This window comes from Nannospalax galili, unplaced genomic scaffold, assembly GCF_000622305.1.
Source record: "Nannospalax galili isolate Female #2095 unplaced genomic scaffold, S.galili_v1.0 scaffold687, whole genome shotgun sequence".
Classification (NCBI taxonomy): Eukaryota; Metazoa; Chordata; class Mammalia; order Rodentia; family Spalacidae; genus Nannospalax; species Nannospalax galili.
Window position 1 is genome coordinate 883,560 of NW_008357456.1, and position 18,834 is coordinate 902,393.

The following is an 18,834-nucleotide window of genomic DNA, read 5'->3' on the forward strand; positions in this document are numbered from 1 at the left end:
AGTAGCATTTCTACTTATTTATTCTAAGGCCTGGGATACTCAGGAGTTCTTAGTGAACCAATGTGAGTAGATCTAGTTGCAAAGACCGTGGCCTTTGTAATTCAATTCTGACTCTGCCACTTGGTAGAGTGCCAGAGTCTGGCACTTTAAGTTCTTCATTTTATTTTAAAGATTTAGAATAGTCAGCACTAGAGATGGTTTTGATGATTAAGTTGGGCAAATCATATGACAAGTTTAGTTCAGTAACAGTGTATGGTTAATTCAATAAACATTAATCATTGCAAGTTCTTTCAAACCACATTTTCTTCTAATCATGCCCTGTGGTCACTGAAAGATACAATATGAGGTAAATTGAGGTACTGGAATTAGGAAAGAGAAAAAAAGCTATTAGAAGGCTATTAATGACCTAAAGGACTGAAAGAAGAACAGAGCAAACAGCTTTGGGAAAGATAGAGCCTGAAGGGGGAGGGTCTGAGGAGCAGAAGTCATGAACCCTCTTTATAAGGCGCTGTCTCTGCCTGTGACTCAGTTGCCTGTGGTCCTGTTCTTGGTGGCTGCAGGTTAAATACCTGAAGAATCAGATGGTCTTTCTTGGGTTTGGGTTCCTTACCAGTGATCAGAAAAGCAGAAGAGGAGTGGTTGTCCTTCAGAGCCGTGAGAGCCAGGGTGGACCGTTCTGCAGGGCCCAGATACTGAGTACACAAAATCACCTGCACCCTCCAGACCCACTGCTAGCAGACTTCTCTTGCCTCATTTTTGGCTTCTTCCATATCAAATTTTAATTGCCTTCTATCATAAGCTAACATCATTTCTCTCTGTCTAAGTAATTATTTCATGCGACTTCTGTAATGTTGATTCGCTCATACTTTTATTTACTTGGCCAACAAATATTTATGGAATTCTTATTAGGTATCAAATTATCTTTCAGGACTGGTTTACCTCAATGAATCAAAGAAATTCTTATACCGTCAAGGATTTCCTTCCTGGTGAGGAGAGACAGATAGCCAAAAATAAATACTTAACATCATGTGGTAATGGTGCTAATAATCAAATGCTAATGGAAAACGCATAAAACAGAGAAGGATGCTGCCCAGATTAGTTGTTCATCTTTATGTATCTGTCTTCAACTTGCTCCATTTTGACGACTTTATGTTCATTCATCTGCCATAAATGATGAGCTAGCAGCCCTGTACTAGCAGTGAGCAGCTTAACATGCCATAGCTCCTGCCTCATGGTTGATCCTGAACACATGTATGTTGAATGAATGGATGAATACCCTATGGTCTGGCTATGGGATAACTGCGTTCTTCCTGAGGGGAGCCAGACAGACAGTCTCCTGAGTGGGCCATTGTAGGTAGCTTGGGCAGAGGGGAGAAGTGCACCTGAGCTCTGCCTTCCTAGTCCTCTATGGCACTTGGGAACTTGATGGTTGGCTAAAACAGACATTTGTTGAGCTCCATTTGACCAATCGCTGTTCTCTGGAATCAGATTGATTTGTGTCCTTTCAAAAAAATTGTCATACATGCTTTTTGGATTTTTAGAGCCCTGAAGACTGTCAATGAGGAACGTATCCATTCCTTGTGTCTTAAGTCAGAGATTCAGTACGTCAGAATGAATCGCAGCTTCTGAAGGACATGAAGGGAGGACCTAGCCCAGGTGAAACTGCCATGGAGAACAGCGGCAGAAGCCGGTTTTTGTGTTCTCTTGTTGGTAAAGGGTTCAAACCCAGGACCTTGTGCATGCTAAGCACGTGCTCTATTACTGGGCTGTTTGTAGGCCCAGAAATAAGTTTTAAAGGGAAGATAGCATTCTATTAAATCTACTCTATCTGTAGTTAATATAGTTATCTATAGTCATTGAATTTGAGAGAGCTAGATTAATCCTTTTGTATGGACTCAATCTAAATGAAAGTGAGGTGATAGACTGCTTCAAAATATCTCTATGGGCTGCCAACATGGCTCAGTAGTAAAAGTACTTGCTGTGCAAGGCTGACAACCTGAGTTCAATCCCTGGAGCCTACAACAGTGGAAAGAGAGGACTAACTCCAGAAACTTGTCCTCTGACCTCTACATGTGTGCCCTTCCCTCTATGATAATCAGAAAATGAAATAATTTTTTAAAATTTTTATTAGACACATAATAGATCAGTGTTGATATGTGGGATGCTCAGATGTGGTCCCGCCTTACAGGACTTGTAGTTCTTCATTGCAGACCAATGACGTGGATGTCCTTGACACAGCTTTCGTTCCAACAGTAGCTGTGTTTAAAATGGTCAGCTGTGTTGTGAGTATATTTAGCTTATGTTAAATGCCCCTTAGAGAGTGAACATCATCTGTTTTCAGTTTGTGTTTGCGAGTATGGTACATTTTTTCCAGATGAATAAATACTAAGCCTTTTCCACTTCCTGAGGAAAGTTAGGGATGGATTTTGAAGTACAAATTATCAAACATTAAATCAAATAATGCAGTGTAAAGCACTTCTGAATCTGTATACAGTAACTTGTTGAAATGTACTGCTAAAAGAAAATGGTAGGTTTGGCGTTAAAAAAACAAAAAACAAAAAACAAAAACTGAAAACAAAATGTGACGGACCAGAAACTTCTATTCACTGTCAGCATGAATGGATGGTGTGGCTGACAGGATGGTTAGAAATAAAGGTTATGTGGTGCTATATCTACACAACACCACCTTATAATATTTAACACTTTTCCAAGTTGCTTTTATTCAGATGCTCTCATGCTTTTATATCTTCAAGAGCAATGTGAAAAACAAAATAGAAAGTATTTTAAACATTATCACTATTATAAAGGGCTTTACTCTAAGCTACTGAAAAGGCAAATTAGGCCAGTTATGCTTACTTGTTTCTTCGCAAGCTATAAACTTCCTGATAGAGGTCTTAAAGGCAAAGTTAAGACCAACTTGAAGTAGATTTAGGGTGATTACACATTCCTTTCTGTGTGTCCACAGCTAATGGAGATGCATGATTGCTCCAAGATCATCTTCCATCCCTGCTAACAAGATGAGGTTAGACCCCTAGATTTCCTGACTACTATAGTCCTGTGTTTGTCCTTCCTTATCTTCTTTTCCACAGCCATAATGTAAATTAGCAAGACACATATGTACTGTGTTTTGAATGTGAAATGTGCTGTGTTTTGAATGTTCTGCCCTGGGCTCATGTTTTTGAACACTCAGTGCCAAGATGGTGGTGATGTGTGGGGAGACAGTGGAACCTTTAGGACAGTGGTCTAGCTAGCAGAAGTAGGTTGCTGGAGGTAAAAGGTGATATCTCTTCTGTTTTTGTCCTGAGCTCTCTGTTTCCTGATCAGCTAAGATGTGAGCAACTGATTCTCACACTCCCATCTCCATGATTGATACCTCTGCCCCAGCCTCTCTACCTTACCTGCCCAAGTGCACTGTGTACTTTGAAGCTATGAGCCAAAATAAATCTTTCCTCCATCAAGTTGTTTCTGTTAGGTTTTTTCTTTTTCTTTTTGAGACAGTGTCTTCTATAGCCCCAGCTGGTCTGAAACCCACTACATAGATAGATCAGACTGGCTTCAATATTATATAGATCCTCCTGTCCCTGCCTCCAGAGTGCTGGGATTAAAGGCATGCCCCACCATGCCTGGCTCTGTTAGGCATTTTGTCACAATGATGAGAAAAGTAACTAACACAGTATGTAATTGTCTAACTCCATCATGTTACTATAAGAAAATACCATAAACTGGGCAGTATGTGAAAATTTATTTTGAATATTTCTGGAGACTGGGAAGTTCAAGGAACTGTCAATTTTGGTGTCTGGTGGGGGCCGCTGTTTGTCCTTGAATACTGTGGCCTCCCTGGGAAAAAAGAGACAGTATGCAATGTGAATTCTCTTTTGTAAGGACAAGGACCTTAATCCCCCTTAGGAGGGAGAGGTCCTCATGATACAGTCATCTCTGAAATGCCCCACTCATGTTCTATTGCATTAGAGATGAAGTGTCCTTATAAATTTTAGAGTACTATGTGTGTGTATGTTTCTCTCTCTGTGTGTGTGTCTGTCTGTCTCTGTCTCTGTCTCTCTCTTTCTCTCTCTGTAAATCAGAGGACAACCTATAAAAGTTTGTTCTCCCTTATCATGTTGGTCCCAGGGATTGAATTCAAGTTGTCAGGCATGGTGGCAAACACATTTACTCACTAAGCCACCTCTCCAGGCCTCTTTTCGGATATGTTTTAATGAAGACAACTATTTGTAAAAAATGAAATCTTGGGCCAGGCATGGTGGTGCACGCCTTTAATCCCAGCACTTGGGAGGCAGAGGCAGGTGGATCTCTGTGAGTCCAACACCAGCCTGTTCTACATAGTGAGTTCCAGGACAGCTGGGGCTACAAGGAGACAGTGAGTTGCAAGCTAGCTGTGGCTACAGGGGAAACCCTGACTCAAAAATACATACATACGGGGCTGAGAGATGACTCAGCAGTTAAGAACACTGAATGTTCTTGCAGAGACCCAGGTTCAAATCCCAGCACCCACATGGCAGCTAACAACTGTCTGTAACTCCAGTTCCAGGGGATCTGACAGCCTCTTCTGTCCCCCGAAGGCATTGCACGACATGGGTACACTTACCCATGTGCAGGCAACGTACACATACACATAAAATAAAAATAATAATAAAATATTTTGTACTTGTCAACTATGTCATTTTTACCAGTCCACATTGTTCTCATTCCCCCTCCTCACGTTTTCTCATTAGTAGCTGAGAAAAGAAACGTGGTAAGTTAAAGGTGTGCTTCACCTCACTTCTGTGGGTAGATTTTGGAAACTTGTCCAGAGGCACAGAGAGCAGACAGAATTCTCCTGGTCTTGTGTTGATGGCTTATCCTTCAGCTTGGTCTTTTATGAGCTGTCGGGTGTGATGCAGAAGAAAGCATGGGCATCCACACAGGGCAGCTCACTCTGTCCCCTTGCCACTTCAAACACCTCCCCACACCACCATAAATTCTTAATGTCTAAAATGGAGTTAACTACATATATTTTAAAATGCAAAAAACCATGGATTTACTTTGCCCCATTTCCACATCTTCAAATGAAAAATCTTAGAGTGTCATTCTTAAAGTTATAATATGTTTGAAAGTCAACAAGGTTACTTTGAGTTGAAGGACAATATATAAAAGCCATCTAATAGATTTTTTTCATTTACAAATTGTGCTTGGAAAGATGATATCTTTTTAAACTAAACTTTTCAATATCTATTAAATGTTTACATTATGAGTAAGAAAAGACATGAGTCTGTTTTGAATCAGAATTTTTGAATTGCTGAAACTTAAAATAATAGCTATCATTTCTGGAACAGTTCAATTACTTGTTTGAGTCCCTTACCACTGAAATATGTTGTCTCTATTCTATATTTAAAAAGATAACTTGTTAACTGTTTGATAAAGATTCTGGTTCTGTTGTAACTGTATCCAGGTCTCTGCTGAAGGCTCAGAGGACTAGGAGTCCCTGCCATATTGAAAGAGATGCACTTGGCAATGTTTGGGTGCGTTACCAAATACACACACTAGTAGTTTCCTTTTTTTCTGCATGTCAGTTGAGCTACCTTTTCAAGTTGAATTATTACAATTGATGTTTTAATTTAAAAATGGAAGGATGTTTAGAAATAAAAATAATTGTACAGTCCTTAGAATATTTATCCCTGATAGAAGTAACACTGATGCTTAATAATTCAATGATATGAGTTGATATTTTAAAAGCAGATCTCCCCAGAGGGATTTGGCCCTCTTGATAGCTTTAAAATGATATTATAGAGATCAATTAAATAGTCTAGACTGGTGGTCCCAGATGTACTAAAATGCCCTTTTCCTCAAAGAGAGGCTATAAACGCTAGACACGTGTCCATTAATGATGGGGCCCATAAACCACATCTTCCTCAAAGCCTTCCCATTAGACAGTGCTTTCAAGCTGCTCACTTGAATCATTCTTTCCTTTTGAGACTCTCCATGTAACCGATAAATTATTCCTACTTTTTGACCGATTTTTAAGCATGTATGTATGCCTGTGTGTCTGTGTGTATGTATGATGTATGTGAATGCAGATTCACCTGTGCCATGTTGTGCCAGTAGAGGTCAGAGGACAACTTTCTGGAGTTGGTTCTCTGCTTCTGCCAGGGGGGATCAAACTCAATTCACCAAGCTTACAGAGCAGGTGTTTTTACCCAATGAGCCATCTCACCAGTCCTTATTGGCTGATGTTTATGTGTTTATGCATGTGTATATATGTATACTATTTGTGTGTGTTTGTGTAAGTGCATGTGTATGTGCACAGGTATATGTTTGTGTATGTGTAATGTGCTTGTGGAGGCCAGAGGACAACCTTGGGTGTCATTCCTCAGGAGACATTCACCTAATTTTTGAGATAGTCTGTCCTTTGGCATACAACTCACTGATTAGGCTAGGCTGGCTGGGCAGTGAGCCCCTGGGATCTGACTTCAAGCATACAAATGTGGCATACAAATGTGTGCCACAACCCTGTAGCTTTTTTATGTGGATTCTGGGGTTCAAACTCAAGATCTCATACTTGGGTGAAAAGCGCTTTACCAACTGAGCCTTGTGGATCAAATCTATTGCAATTTTTTATTGCACAGCAGGGACTCTGTCGGCCAATCCTGTTTTGCATTTGTGGAAGGCTGCTCCTTTGGTGCTTCCTAGAAGCTGAGCAAGAAGACCTGCATTCTTGAGTGCCCCTTCTCCTCAGTGCCCTCTCCTCTTCCAAGAAATGTGTGAATCTTAACAAGAAATCAACCCCAGACTCCCCCTGGCCTCTTTCCTCATGCTAACCCACACTCTTTTTCTAAAAAACATTACTAAGAAAACCAAGCCTCCAATGCCCCACAGCACTGTGAGGAAGAGTCTTTTGAGGTTTTTCCACTAGGTGTTGTAATGTTGCCGTTTTTCTTCCAGATCATCTCAACTTTGGTTTTGTGGAGACACCTGAAAGCAACAGCCATAAAGTAAGTACATATTTAGAAATTTCTCCTTAGTCAGCTGTACATGGAAACCTGGGTTTTGTTCAATGACTTTCACAGAGAGCACTTTGTTCAAATATTTTATCAGTAAGTGGCATGATGAATGGGAGTTTTGTGTAGACACTAAATCCCCTTTAAAAAAAGATAGAACTAATAAATGATCAGAAATGAAATAAGTAAGGCTCATATCATCTCCAGGGGCACACCGCAACAGCCTTCTCTGTCATGTTAAGTTGGGCCACAGGCCAATAAGTATCTCAGATGGCATCAGGCATAACCTATGGCAGAGAGTGTAGCACTTAATGGGCACATATGTATGACAGGTGTTTCCTGGAGAATAAATAGGTAGGCTAATTGATTCATGTGTTGGGAAAGCAGCTCTGTGAGATCCTCCCCATGGTGAGGCAATGTGGAGTGGTGGTTAGTGTACCAAATCTGGATCCAGATGCTTAGGTTCCATTCCTGGCTCTGCCACTTAAACGCTGTTCCCTTTGGGTGCATGTCCACACCTCTCTGTGAGTTGGTTTTCTTGCCCATAAAATGGGCCTAATAATGCTGCCTGGCTTGATGATACCATTATAATAATCAAGTGAGCTCATATTTGCAAAGTGCTTTATATACCACAGTATAGAAAGTAATCTCTTTTAAAAATGTTTGTTAAATTATGTTTTTCTGTTTTCTATTTTTTAATATTTTATTTATTATTTTTATTTTATGTCTATGAGTGTATTGCCTGCATGTGTGTAAGTGCACCTGTGTTGTGCAATACCTGTGGAGGTCAGAAGAGGGCATCAGATCCCCCGGAACTGGAGTTACTGATGGTTGTTAGCAGCCATGTGGGTTCTGGGAATTGAACCTGGGTCCTCTGCAAGAGCAGCCAGTGCTCTTAACCACTGAACCATCTCTTCAGTCTCTCTATTTTCTATTTTTGATTGTTTGAGACAGGGTCTCACTCTGCAGCCCAGGATGGCTTTGAACTCATGGCAATCCACCTGTCTCAGCTTCCCGAGGACTGGGATTTGGGGCATGAGCCACCATATCCAGAAAATTGACATAAATGAAAAGCACAGTAATATCTCTAGGTCTCATGTGGTTTGGTTTAGAAGCAAAGACACCCTAGTAACAAGGAGCACACTGCTGCTTGAATCCTGGTTTCCGATTCTGTTCTCCCTCAAAAGGAAGCAGGGCTCTTTAGAGAAATGGGTAGGAAATGTGCAAATGACTTTTGAGCATTCAGTAGTGTCAGAAACTGAAGAAATGAAAAATGTATAGACGAAATGATGGGGTTGGTGGGGAGGGGTTTGCCAAAGGAATGCGGGAGCCAATTGGTAGTGCTCCCAATGGCTAGAAAAATTTGAGCAACTTAATAAATAAAATAGCATTGAGATATAACCTAAAGTGTAAGAAACAAATCTACACACATATCAATGATTGGATAAACAAATGCATAAATACATACATAAATAAATAAATAAATAAATAAGATGGACACCATGCAGAAGAATTCCAAATAGTGTATAGACAGGAGACAAAGTATAGCTCCCAGAAGGGGCTATACATGGTGAGTCTCTTCCAAAGAATGCAGTGTGGAAGGAAGAAAAAGCAATGGCAAAGCCTGACAAATGCTACTTCAGATAGGAAAGTTTTCTGCTTTGAGGGGGTTGAACCCAGGGCTTTTTTTCATGCTAGGCAAGCTCTCTCCTGACAAATGCCACATCAGCCACAGAATCAAATTTAGCATGAGCAATGACCTGTCATCATAATAGTAGACTTTGTCCTTGTGGCCTTCCTCCCTAGAACATGTTAGCCAAGTCTCATCATGAGAAAGACATAAGAAAAATTCTAATATCTGTCTATTCTAAATATTTGGCCAGTACACTTCAAAACTGTCAGCATCATTAAAGGCAAGTGAAATATGAGAAACTGCCCCAGATAGATGCCTCAGCCAGCTTGATGACCAAATGTAATGTTGTGTCCTGTGTGGGTTTCGGGGACAGAAGCAGGACACAATAGAAAACTCAGGAGGTATGAGGGAAGCATGGAGGTTACTTAGCAATGAAGTTTCAGTATGCTTTATCAATTGTGATGCAGTACCTTACCAATGGAAGAGGTTTAATATTTGGGACACTTAGCTTGGGGTCAACAGGAACTCTCTATGTTTGTAACAATTCTATAAATACATAGTTTACAAAGATTTGAAAACGAAATTTTATTTTTTTAAAAATGAAGTATACCTCTCCCTCAAGTCAACAACAAATAAACAAACCGAGCATTAGTTTGGAGATACATTTTCTAATTTTTATGTACCAAAAAATGTAATTCTGTTTGTGTTTCAAGACTCACACATAAGAGAAGTATATTCGGCAATGAACTTGTGAATTATGTAATGCTCTATAGATTTATGGCACATCCTACTGTGTTTCCATCCTTCTCAGAAGGAGGAACAGCTGGGTGTGATAGAAAGCGTCCATAACCCCAGTATTCAGGAGGCTAAGGCAGGAGGATCTGGTGTTCAAAATCTGTCTAGCTACATAATGATACCCTGTGTAGAAAACAGAAACAAACGATCAAAGAACCCAGGGGAGCAAAACAATTGGCAGAGTAAAAACATTTTTGCAAGAATAGTTATTATTTGAGTGCAGTGGGAATTAAAATTCTACCAGTTACTTTTGCATGACTGTGACCAAATACCAAACAGCTGAAAGAAACACCTTAAGGGAGGAGAGGTTTATTTCAGTTCCTGGTTTCAGAGGGATTGCTACCCATCATGGCAGGGCAGCCACAGCAAAATGCCTCCCTCTGTGGAGGCAGGAGTGTGAGATAGAAATGTTCATCTGGTGTGGATCACGAAGCAGAGAAAGCTAGCTAGAGCCAGGGGTGGTGACCTGCCCCTGGTCTACTTCTTTCAGCTGGGCCTCACATTCTAAAGACTCCACAGCCTTCAAGACAGTGCTCCAAGCTGGAGGCTGAGCGTTCAAAACAGGAGCCTGTGGAACATTTTAGATTCAAACCATAACACAAAACAGTGTGCTTTTGTTGTCTGTTGCTACATAACAAACTACCACAAATATAGAACTTAAAAGGGTTTCCATGGGTTAGTAATCCAGAAGTGGCTAGTTCCAGCTTTGCTGAGGATGTCATGAAAGTGTAAGCCAGGTGTTGACTCCTCCGTTCCTTTATAGAACTTGAGGTTTTTCTTTTAGATCATGTTGGTAGAATTCAGCTGACCTAGACCCTTATTTTCTTTGTGGCTTTTATCTGGATCCACACCCATCTAGGAACTGCCTGCTATTCCTTGCTGTGTTGCATGTCAAAGCCTTAGTACCATGTGACCGCTTACTGTCTCAGTGGCAGCAGAAGACATTCATTATGGTCTGTTAAGACGGAGACTTCTATAGCGAGTGATCCATAAAGAAGTGTTTGTCCAATTGGTATAATCATAACTGACTAGAGGTAAATAACAGTGTGCCTGCACTTCTCAGGCAAGGGCCATACTGGGGCATGACTCAGTGGGGACTGCCTGAGGGTGTGCCCACATGTGCAGGTTTGGGGTATTGGGCTCTCTACCACCAAACCAGCAAAGGGCAGGATGAATGGGAGATGCTTGCTGCTTGCTTTCAAGCAGATTATAGCTAGAGGTAAGTAAATATGTTTCATCTCCTGTCCTCCACAACTTATTCAACAGTTCTCAAAGTTATGGAATAGGAATTGGAATTAGGGGACTGGAGAGATGGCTCAGTGGTTAAGAGCACTGACTGTTCTTGCAGAGGACCTGAGTTCTATTCCCAGCACCCATATGGTGGCTACAACCATCTGTAATTCCAGTTCCAGGGGATCTGATGCCCTCTTCTGACCTCCATGGGTATTGTATGACATAGGTACACTCACACACATGTAAGCAATGCACTCATACACAGAAAATAAAATTAATGAATAAGATTTTTTTAAAAAAGAATTGAGATTATATGAATATCAAGCGGGTCATAAAAAATTTGTACATAGCTCTTAAATACATTACCATTTCCTTGACTAGTATGTTTTTTAGCACATAAATTTGCCCAGAAATATGATCTTAATTCCCTGGGAACAATGTTTATGCATCTTAAGAACTTACTTTGTCAATTGAACTTACTTTGTTCAATTTAATATCATTGCCACTTTTTCATGGCTATTCATTATTAAGGTTATTTAGTTTTTTTATACTTCCATCTTAAAATTCTGTTTGCTAGTAACTAATCAATGGGAGGACACCGTTCAGGTTGTACGTTTCACATTGCACATTCGTATATTTCAGCTGTATTAGGTGCTCATTTTTATAGCTTTCTTATCATGAGGTTCAATTCTGTTCCTCACTAAACCTTTCACACAGAAATACCAGTTTGTTCTGTTGGTACAATCACCACCAGGACTTCATTATTTTTCCAGTTTTTGTCTAGTGGCTCCTTATAAAACCAAACAGTCTCATAAATCCGAACTCTTATTTAGGCATCAGAGTTGCACCTGCCAAGCAGCTGCTTATATTGGAAATAAAGCTCAGGACTCTGGCAGCATCTGGTGGTGGGCTCAGGTCATGTGATCACTGTACCTGTGAGTCTCCACAGAGCTCTCTAGGAGCCTATGAGAGATTTAAACTTGGGGTCTTTGCTATTTAGGCCTCAGATATGCAGCCACCTTGAAGGAGGGGCTAAGGTAAAATGAAAAGGAAACATACATTGCAATGATTCAATTGAGAAATAAGGAGAAAGGATTTCTTGTGGTTTCTCCTCTCTCCTTCCCTTTACTCACTCACACTAAGCCTTAGGCAGTAGATACTGATTCCTTTTATGCCAAATGTTAGAAAGGGTTGTTGTTCTTAGCAGCAGAACCTAATCACCTATAGCTACTGGTAAAATAACTCATTTAGCAGGGAAAGGTCAACTCTTTCTTCCTTCCTTCTTTTTCTCTTTAGGACTTGTTTACTTTGTAGGAATTAAATAAAGGTGTCTTAAATATATATAAAATAAGTGAAGGTAAATAAAAGTGACCTTTCCTGCTTGAGAAGGAAACAATAAGCAAAAGGCCAAAAGTGCATTTATCTCTGGACTGACGGTTGCACAATAAAACGCTTCTTCTTCAGACCAGTGGCAGGTCTTGGAATTTCTCAAGGCTCCTGGCCTGGGGCAACACTCAATCTCTTTCCCCTTGTTTCAACCCTGCTTTACAGATTTATTTGACATGTACCTTAGCATATAAATCTGATGATTCACCTCTTGCTGAAATTCTAGATACATTTATCTTATATCAATGCAACAATCATTAGATCTTTATATCCAAAGAGATGGGTTTATTTGGAAGTAAGTCATTTTATAAACAGTCCTTCTGTGCAATCTATCTGCCATCAGATTTTGTTTCTAGACCATGCTAATCACATTTTGCATGGCGATGATTAAATCCAAGTTGGGTTTCCTGGTTTAGGAATGCCCAAGTAGCAACTGGCTCCAGCAGTGAAGGCAAACATTGTGAACAAGACAGGCCTTCACCAACTCACCCATTCTTTCTCTTTATTTGGTGCTGTTCTTGGGATTCATGTGCCCCAGTGAAGCTGACATTATCTCTTCTAACTCCGACCTTTCTCTTTTTCTTAAATCCCTACCACATGCACATTCTCTGTTTAGCTGCTCCCTGCCTTGTATTTTCCACCCATTGTTTACTACTAGAACTTTTTCTCTCCAGGGACTATAAACTCTTCAAAAGCAAGAACTTCTAAGATTCCTTGTCTTCTATAACTCCATACCATAATGCTCTGTGTCCTCAGTACTTGATGCCCACCTGCCCCCATCCCTGGTATTTCATCTTCTTAACCTGATCCAGTGTTTCCTAAAATTAAGTACAGTTCAACCATTCCCTGTGCTCAGGAGCACAAGATGTGGTCAAACAAGCAAGGTGTCCATGGCTCTTTTCAGGACCTCCCCATATCCCCTCAGGACCTTACCATGTCCCCTCAGGACCTCCCGATGTCCCTTTAAGATCTCCCCATGTCCCCTCAGGACCTCCCCATGTTCCCTTAGGACCTCCCATGTCCCCTCAGGACCTCCCCATGTCCCCTCAAGATCCTCCTGTCCACCCCGGAACTCCTATCTACTTTCAGGTTTTGTCTTCTTCATCTCAGCCTCTGAATCTTCTCTGTACTGAGGTACTGGGGGAAACGTAACCATCCCGAGCCAGTCATGTCATAAGAAATCAATCCTGTGGACCAGAAAGACTTTAAGTCCCAAAGTAGCACATCTCCAGTGGTGACCTTCCAGACTCTAGGAATGGTAGAGATATTTTTTAATACCATTTGGCTCTCCATAAATCATACCATGTAGTAGACACCTACTCTGATATCTTATAGGTCTACTCTGCCTGGGGGCTACTAAACAATGAAAATCTTGATCTCTGTCTTTGGATCAAATAACCTAGGAGGAGGATTAGTTAGACTCCACCTACAGCAAAGTCTGACTGGCACGATGCTGAGGAGTCTTTCTCATCACACGATCCTGGGTTCTAATCTCACCTTTCCATCCTGCTTATTGATTGTAAGTCCTGGATAAGTTTCCAAAACTTCTTGAGGCTCATTTCCTTCATCTCTAGCACCTGAGTAATACATCTAGTTGAAGATGTTATGAAAATTCAGTGAGTTCATGGTATGCCATCTGTACACAATAAATATGCATGGCACAGTGTTGGTAGTAATAAGTCTGAGCAAGACACTTAGGAGGTTGAGGCCCAGAACAGGTCTGCAGAGCAAGGTAATGGAGGTGGAGGATCCTGGAAGAGAACATCACGGAAGATCACTTTCTACCTTTGAGGAAGCATTGAATGCTGGCCAGTACCTAGCTTGCTCGGACACAGGTATCTCATCCCTGATTCATTCTTGGAAGCAACATGCTGGGAAGTGGTACAGTGTAGAAGTGAGACCTGCCAAAGACAAAATTACAACAATTTAGTTCAGAGGTCTGACTGGCTTATGAGTCCAGAGCCAGACAGTATCTCATTCTATAAAATAAACTGAGTTTTCAGCAGGCTCAGCAGGTTTTACAAGAAAAAAAAATAGCTAAAGGAAATCAGAAACAAAAGACAGCTTGGTCATTTCAGAGCTACTGTTCATCTTGTTCTTACAGGGTGAAAACTGAGAGGTGTCTTTATCATGGCTGCTCATAAAGACTGGGCCCCTTCTGATTGGTTGCTGTGCTGCTTCTGCCTCTGCCTCTGCAGCTGCCTCTTCCTCCTCTTCCTCCTTCCTCCTCCTCTTTAAACTAAGCCCATTTCTGACTTCAGTTTGGGTACATGGTACTTAGTGTACATGACTTCCTTCTGGTCTAGTCTGTTGGGGCTTAGTACACATGGCCCAGTTCAAAATCATGGCCTCCCATAAATGCTTTTTTAACATACATCTTATTCCTCTACATCTGAGCGATAAAGATGGCTTCCTCCTTTATAGTAACTGTGTGTTTCCAAGTATCTTTTCTGTTGTGGTCTATGTGGTTTTCAAAGCCAGGGTCTGTTCATTCTTATTCTCCCCAAGCTCAATGCTTAATCAGTGGTAAGATACTTGTTTGAAAGGGTAAAAGATTCTGGATCTTTTTAACAACACAAATGATCACAAGAGGTATTTATGAAAACTCAGTGTATGTAAATGTATTATCACTACATGCAAGAACATGATGCAGTCCAAAGAAAGATGGAAACATTGTGGCTTGTGATTCTCCAAAACAATGTTGTGAGGTCAATGAAAGAAGACAGGACTTTGGGAAGTTGCAACAGCCTTGGAAATGTTGGTCATGGTGCTTGAAAAGAGAAACAAACACTCAAACCCTAAGCATATAAAATTGGAGGAATGTAAAAGCAAGCCTGATGCCAAACGGGAGGAACAGGCAGATTGGAATGGATCATTGCAGGTTCCTGCAGCCGCCTGGTGTGCGATTTAACACTTCTCTGAGCTTTTGTTCCATGGTGTTTGTGACTGAATTTATTCTCCTCCCCTTGTCAAAAGCAGTGTTTTTAAAAGGGTGGATGTTTTCTTTCCACTCTTGTTTACACCTTTCCATCCTGCTGTTTATAAGATTGGTCTCTCACACTCTGCCTGGGCTGTTTTCTATTATTGTGTAGTTAAAATTGCCAGAGGAGTCTTTAAGCTGCTCTGTTTGGAAAAATGGGGGAGCTGAGCTGCCCTGTGGACCCGCAGCAGGGATGGCATCTCCCCAGGGAAAGATGCACAGAACTGTTATAACCTTGTGATCACCTGTGAAACTCTTCACATTCAAGTATTTGAAATGCTTGAAGTGTCTCTTGTGTATCTCATTATAGAGATATAATACCAGCCATGTGTCTCAAATGGGGTGGTACCTCATGTTGGAGTAGGGGGAGATGCTTTTCCAAAGTGGACCACCTTTTCATCTTCTCCCCAGCCTTGGGTAGAAAATGAAATCCCATTGTCTCCGGCTGCTCCCCTCTGGTCTTCCATTCTGTCCTCTTCTTGGTTTGCTCCTTCTCACCCATCAGAAAGGTCTTGGCCCTATGGTCAAGGTCAAGGGCCATCCGTCAGATTCTGCTCGATAGCACAGACATGGCAGCACCTAGGACACATGGAAACTGGAATCTGAGAATTGTAGATTTAACTTGATTTCTTGAGGCATAGACTCCGGAAAAGTGGAGAGAGCTCTTTGGAAATAAAAGAGATGCTATGTCAGTTTGTCTAAGCTATTTCCTTATCCATACAGAGGAGCATCATCAAACCTCATGGGACTTTCAAGAAAGCTATGGATGCTCCTCAATATATGATGGAGTTAAAAGATTATCATAGGATGAAAATATCATGAGTTGAAATCGTTTAATAGACCTCACCTATTGAACGTGGCAATCTAGCAGCAATGTGGCCTATAGAACATGGGCTGTTTTCTCTCATGATTTCCAGACTGACTGGGAACTGTGACTCATTGCTGCTAGTCCATCACAGCCAGAGTAGCTAGCCCATAATAGACCCAAATTGAAAACTCAAAATATAGTTCCCATGGAATGTGTCTTACTTCCCTGCCATTGTAAAGTTAGAAAGTTGTCAAACAAAAGTTAAGCAGGGATGTCTATAAAGGAGATGATGAGTGTAGTCTCCAATGACAGCACTGCTTGACACTTTTGGGTATGTAAGGAAATGTTAGTTTCTACTCTCTTTGACATAGGCTTTAAGAAGTGATCCTGAAGTCCAGACAAGAGTCTCCACATACTTGGATTATATTCACACACAATGTAGACCCAAATAATTGAAAATGGCATCAACGTAGCCAGGAGGAAAATCTAGACTAGAGGTAATATTGACTAGATGGACATCATTTTCTGAGGTGGAGCTAACACTGACAGTGCTGAAACTGTTTTGGGGCTGGGACTGGCTGGCTCAAGGGAGTCAGTAGGGCATTTACTTTATGCAACATTAGAGGTGCTCAGAACTCTGTAATCTCAATAAATGATAGTTTAATATATTTTAAAAAATCAAAATGAATGCAAAAGATCCACAATAGAAAAGCAGCAAATGTTTAAGTAAGAATAGTATTAGAAACAATGTAATGCAGAACCACACTGGAGTCCAGGGAAAAATAAAAACAGCCAGAGTGATCCTGTCTTTATTTAAAATTTGATGTTTGATCCTTGCAGATGTCTTTCCCTCATTTTGATTTTAAAGAATTTTTTCACTAACATATGATTTATCTTAACTGCTTTTTTTGGTTGCCCTCTTAAATTTTGTGATTGTGATGATTCCATCTCAATTGTCAACTTAATGGACTTGAGAATCACCAAGGAAACAAACCTCTAGGCATGTCTGTGAGAGAATTTCTAGATTAGTTTAACTGAGGCAGGATGACCCACCCCAACTGTGGGTGGTGCCATTCCAAAAGGGGGAGGGGGACTGAGCTGAGCACAGGTATTCATCTCTACCAGTTTCCTGACTGTAGATAACGTGACCAGTTGGCTCAAGTTCCTGCCTCTATGCCTTTCTTGCCATGACAGACCTTACGTAGAGCTGAGAGCCAAAATGAATCCTTTCTTCCTCAAGTTGCTTTTGTCAGGTATTTTGATAGAACAAAAAAGAGAAGTCACCCAGTGACTAAGGCAAGGGTTTCTGACTACTCGTCTGTTGGGTCTCACCCTGTCCTTTCAATGAAAGATATTTTCCGGAAAGAAAGAATAGGAAAATGTTTGATCAGAAACTTCATTTAGATTGGGTGTCTGTATGCACTGACCAGCACTTACCCGCCTGTTTCAGGCAGTTTTGCCGGTACACAGGCCCATGGCTCAGTTTGTGTCGCAATGGCAGAGTTGAGTAGTTGCAACAGAGAACACATGGCCTGCAGAGCTGAAAAATGATTACTATCTTACTCATTGCAGCAAAAAGTGGATCTCTGATTTAGGTTATTAAGGTACTCTGATGTTCTTGGGTCAGAATGTGGGTTAGTCTAAAAGCTCCGTTGCTTGTAGATTTATGTAACAGAACACAAGGACTCTCAGAGATCACATGATATGTTTTTATCTGTAAGAACCAGAGTGATGAGGAAGGGATCTGAGTTCAAAAACTAAATGGAGGGGCAGCAATGAGTTGGGGGAGGGTGTCCATGTCTGTCTGTGGAGTCCTCCCAGAGTCTAGTTGTGACTTGATATCACAGAGATATGATACTAATGTGAATTTGAAATTGCCCATAATTAGTAGTAAATAAGCAATAGGCTTGTGAAAAGTGAATTCAATTGCATCAGCCCTTGAATGATTCATCAATTTAATTACTTCAGTTTGCTAATGTTTGGTTAACTTTTTATTGACTTACATTAGTAAATCAATAAATGGGTAGTATCTATTTACACAGACACTGTATTTGTCCCCTTCAGAATGGTCTATATTTAAGGTTGAATGTGAGCGAATAGAAACAGGAAGACCCAGGAGTTGTATCCTGACGTCTTTGAGTTTCTGAGCATAGAGGTGACACAGGGAGAGGAACAGGAAAGATCAAATCATGGCAGGCTCAGAATACTGGCTAGGGAACTTGAACTTCAACCAGTAGCCAGCAAGGAACTTCTCTAACCAAAAGCTTCTACTGTATGAGCTTACAGAATAGTTAAAATAGAAGTAAGGGAATGGAGTCGAAGGCAATTTCAGAAGCCTAGTAGGATTTGCAGTTATAGAAATGATCAGTTTGCTGGGCGTGGTGGTGCATGCCTTCAATCCCAGCACTTGGGAGACAGAGGCAGGAGGCTGTCTGTGAATTCGAGGCTAGCCTGGTCTACCTAGTGAGTTCCAGGACAGCTGAGGCTACAGGGAGACCCTGTCTCAAAAAAAAAAAAAAAAAAAAAATCAACTTAAATCCATGAATCCCACATCCCACGGAAATGGAAGTGAAGAAAGATTTGAGAATCTTATTTATGGTAAAACCAACCAAAGGTTAACCACTGGGGGAGGGAGAGAATCTGGATTTGGTTTGAGATCATTGGGAGGCTGGAGAAAATAGTAATAAAAATAGAGTCCAGGTGGAACAAGCAGGTTTGAGGTCAAAATAACTTCAGTTTCAACTGAATTGGAAATGGTATAAAATATCCAGGGAGAAAACAGAAGTGGGAAAGAGAGAGTGAGGTAGAAAGAGAGGCGGGGGAAGAGGAGAGAAAGAGAGATGGGCGAGAGTTTAGAAATGTTCTAAGGAAAGATGATCCCTGGAGCCACGGGCATAGAAAATTAACCAGAGAAGTTAGAGATAAATGTTGAAGAAACAACTATGTCAGGTGAAAAGTAGGAAGCTCAGTTAGAACCGAATGTCAGATCAAAAAGAACAATATTTTA

The 18,834-nt window shown here is 40.9% G+C and overlaps 1 protein-coding gene across 3 annotated transcripts in view; it reads left to right on the top strand.

Moving 5' to 3' along the window:
- The window catches only part of Ncald (neurocalcin delta), a 451,793-nt gene that overhangs the window by 220,525 nt on the left and 212,434 nt on the right, over nucleotides 1-18,834 (top strand). For all 3 annotated transcript variants that reach the window (XM_029557167.1, XM_008855097.3, XM_008855096.3), the window contains exon 3: nucleotides 6,937-6,986. The gene's annotated coding sequence lies outside the window, so the exon portion shown is untranslated. The remainder of the gene's footprint in view (nucleotides 1-6,936; nucleotides 6,987-18,834) is intronic.